This window comes from Gorilla gorilla, chromosome 6, assembly GCF_029281585.2.
Source record: "Gorilla gorilla gorilla isolate KB3781 chromosome 6, NHGRI_mGorGor1-v2.1_pri, whole genome shotgun sequence".
NCBI classification, from domain to species: Eukaryota; Metazoa; Chordata; class Mammalia; order Primates; family Hominidae; genus Gorilla; species Gorilla gorilla.
This window is the reverse complement of record NC_073230.2, coordinates 56,536,072-56,540,133: the sequence shown is the minus strand read 5'-3', so window position 1 is coordinate 56,540,133 and position 4,062 is coordinate 56,536,072. Positions and strand designations below refer to the sequence as shown.

General features: G+C 35.2%; 1 long non-coding RNA gene across 1 annotated transcript; it reads right to left on the bottom strand.

The window, feature by feature from the left end:
- Positions 1–476: 476 nt before the first annotated feature.
- On the bottom strand, positions 477–3,581 carry LOC129534711 (uncharacterized). The gene is made up of 2 exons (XR_008681400.1): positions 3,185–3,581; positions 477–902 (listed from the first exon to the last, which is right to left on the bottom strand). It is a non-coding gene; the product is annotated as an uncharacterized lncRNA (long non-coding RNA).
- Between the last annotated feature and the right edge of the window lie 481 nt (positions 3,582–4,062).

Genomic DNA, 4,062 nt, shown 5'->3' with positions numbered 1-4,062 from the left:
AAAGAAAGAAAAAACTGGACATGGAATATAGATACATAATAATATATTATCCTTTTCTTTATGAATTCTATAAACCATATTTTATTAGTGAAATAAAAATTATTACATTATCTTGTACTCCAGATAATGATATTTAAAAATGAGGACGGTAAAGAGACCTAAGTGGAAAATAAACTTTCACAGGACTCACCATTGATACCAATAGACAGTATACCCAAGTCACATGTTGGGTATACTGTGAAACCTACAAAAACATTAAACTGTACAAAGAGTTGTACTCCGAAACACTGTAAATAAAGACAGAATTCTTAAAACTGTTCAAGTAACCCACTTGAAACAGAAGAACAAAATGCAAATCAAACAAACAGAAAACAATAAAATGGCAAATTTAATCCGTTAGAAATCAAAGTGTTACTGATTTTAAAATGGGTTCTTTTTCTATTCAGTGCTGAGAAGACAATGCATGAAACCAAAAGTGAGCATCAAGCAGTGCAGACTTTATTCAATGGCCATGGACTTGAGAAGTGGGAGCTTGACTCACAGATTAACTTCTCAATTAATGAGAGACAGAAAGTCACAGATATGGGGCATCTTTAATGAAGGGTTTGGGCATTGAAAACAAGGGGAGGAGTATTCTTGTCTTTTCTGGGAATGGGTGGAGAATTCCTCAGAACCGGAGTTGTGGTCTTCCTTTTTGTCCTTTCATAATTTCTTCTGGTCATTGTCATGGTGATTATAAACTGTCATGGCACTGGTGGGAGTGTCATTTAGTATGGAAAATAAATTATAATGAAGTTAGAGGTTCTTCAAAGGCCAAGTGAGCTGGATCTTGAATCTCATCAGTCTTAACTGGTTCGGTCACCAGGGGGAACTTCTGACCTCAGACATCCTGTCTCCTAAAGCTAAGCAGAGTTAAGATCAGGTAGAAATTCAGCTAGGTCACAGAGGCATTACAATGGGTAACAAGATTTTCAGAGTGTGTAAACAAACAGAATTCAATGATATGCTATTTATAAGAAATTCACCTTAAATTCAATAACATAAGTAGCTTGAAAGTAAAATAAAAGACAAAAATAGATTACACAAATGTTAATTTAATAGAAACCAGTTGCCTTAATTGAACATTTTGACTTTGAAACCCCTCTGTTGCATTTATAATTGAAATATGTTCTAACAGGTTGATATAATAAAGATTGTAGTAATTGTATTTATCCGCTTAAACATTTAAATGTTTCTTCCTTTTTGGTTCTATTTAAGGGGAGACAAAAATTATATACCTACTAACTTAGTCATATTTGTTAAGTGTCAAAAATTATGTCAAGGGCAGTCCTAGAAAACCTGTTGGTAGTTTATCAGGGCTCCACAGACTTGTTTATAATTAACAATGTTATGAACGTTATGTACCATAGGAAGACAGGAATGGATACTATTATTAACTTTTGCAGAGAAATAGAAAAAAAGGTCCCCGAAAATATATTTGCCTCCAATTACATAATTTCTGAGACTTAAAAATTTTCCTGCTTACTACTAAAACTGAAGTAAACTTGGAAAAAAATGATGAAAAAAATTTTAAAAGAGTAGATAAATTTCTAATTTCATGTTTAAGTAACATTCTCGGTAAATGACAGTAAATGACAGTAAGTAAATCAGAAAGAATATAAAATATGAGAACAATATAATTAATAAATTAATATAATTAGCACACATGAAACCTTTTATTTTATTATTATTATTTTTTTTTAGAGAGAGTCTCACTCTGTCACCCAGGTTAGGATACAGTGGTGTGAACATGGCTCACTGCAGCCTTGACCTCCTGGGCTCAAGCAATCCTCTTGCCTCAGCCTTCCCAGTAGCTGGTGGGGACCCAGGCGTATGCCACCATGGCTGATTAATGTTAGTATTTTTGTAGAGATGCAGTCTTACCATGTTCCCCAGGCTGGTCTCAAACTCCTAGGCTCAAACAATCCTCCTGCCTCAATTTGGGAGAAATTGTTGGGATTACAAATGTGATCCACCGCACCCAGCCCACACACATATAAAACTTGAACGCAGATCAAGAGAAGACAATTTTTTTCCATGTGAATGTGTACTAAAATTGATTAAATTCTAAGCTATAACAGAAGTCTTAAAAAAATAAGATATGTTAATCTGATCATATGGAAATTAACTTAAAATATTGTCAAACCAAATAACACTAGAAATGTTTAAAACAATTAAGATGAGAATGATTCACAAAATAATAACTTAAAGAAATCTCAAATCTTTGGAAATTAAGCAATAAACCATTAAATATTCCATGGTTCAAAAAAGAAATCAAAATAAAAGAATTTGTTTTAATTTCAATGAAAATTTAGAATTTGGCATGTCAAAAATTACAGAATGGATATAAAGCCCTGCTTTTAAAAAGCTGATAGACTTCAGTGAATATATTATTTTAAAAAGAATATATTCTTTTTAAAATATATTCTTCAGTGAATATATTATTTAAAAAAAGAAAGAATAAAAATCAAAAATTTAAGTTCAACAAATGAATTTATGTGATCATCTGATTTATGAAAAGGTGACATTGTAATGCCAGGAGGCATACTCCAGGAACAGTGCTGGGTCAGCCAGATAGATATTCCTGAAGAACAAAATAAATCTTTCACATCTACTTCACCATTCATATATGCCATACTTTTCACGTCACACACACAACTCTGTGTTACCACTAAGAAAAACAACTCTGATGTACCACTAAGTAAACGTGAAAATTAAAACAATACAGGTTCTGGATGGTATCATAGGAAAATGTCTACATTGTCTTGTAGTTGGCAAGGTTTTCTTAAATTGCACACAAAAAGCACCAATCATAAAGCAAAATATTGATACACTGGAATTTGCTAAATTATTAATTACTCTTCATCAGAAGATACTGTAAGACAGTGAATATGCAAGCCACAAAGTAGAAAAAAAAATTGGAAATGCATGCATCTTACAAGGGATTTATATCCTTTATAAAACAAAATTTCTACAATTCAGCAAGGAAAACAAAGGCCTCCCAAAAAATATGGGAGGAAAACATTGTCATTTGACAAGATATCAGATGGCTGATTTAACCATATTATTGTGGATAAGGTATAGTGAAGCCAGAGGAAGATCAAAAGAGAAGCTTGAAAGAGTTTTACAGTTTTGGTACACTCACAGTTCCCTGGGGAGAACACAGCATGCCATGCCACAGGGGGCCACTCGTGGGAGCACCAGCATCAGAGTTGAGCCAGAGGGATAAAGGCAGCAGTAGGAGAAAACCTTTTTTGTGGTTTCTGCAGGAATGAAAGGGTTAGGCAGGGCAAACAGGCTTAGGCTTGATGACTTGAAATAATTTCAGTGGGCTTGTTCCTGGTTGTCTGGTACCTGGCTCTGAGGCACATATGGCGACTGAATAGCGGCCAAGGGTCTGAGAGACAAACAAGGAGGTAATTGAGGATCAGACTTAATTGACCCCACAAGAAAAGGGCCTGACTCCTCTCTAGCCGGGGCCTCTAAACTGTCAACATAGTGCAAGACAGATCTCCATGTGGCCTTAGACTATCCCAGTTCTCTCTCATTTCTTGTCTATAGTTCTTAAGAATAACTATAGAATGTGCTAACAATGCAACATTCTGAGATAAAGAGGGGCTCTCCAGAGCAGCCCAAGCTCTGTTCCAGTCTCTCCTAGAATTGGATGTCTGGCGATGTTTGACAAACAGGAGAACTGTTTCCAAGGTTCCTGAGCTACAGTGCAAGTGCGGCATGCGCAAACGAGACTATGTCCTGGCAGCTTTCCTGAGCCTCTGGGATCAGGCTGTCATGAATCTTAGGCCTCTGTTGTCTCTTTCTAGTTGTCTATAGGTAATAAATCTACTGCATATAACCTGTGTTTGTAAGTGTCCTGAACTTGTGTAAGGAGTAGAAATTGCAGCCCATGATGCTTTGGAATGAAATGATAACCATTGCATGGTGAACCTGCTTTGCTGGCATAATAATAATAAAAAACACTATATTACTATGGCCAATAAGCATTTGAAATGGTGCTCAACATTA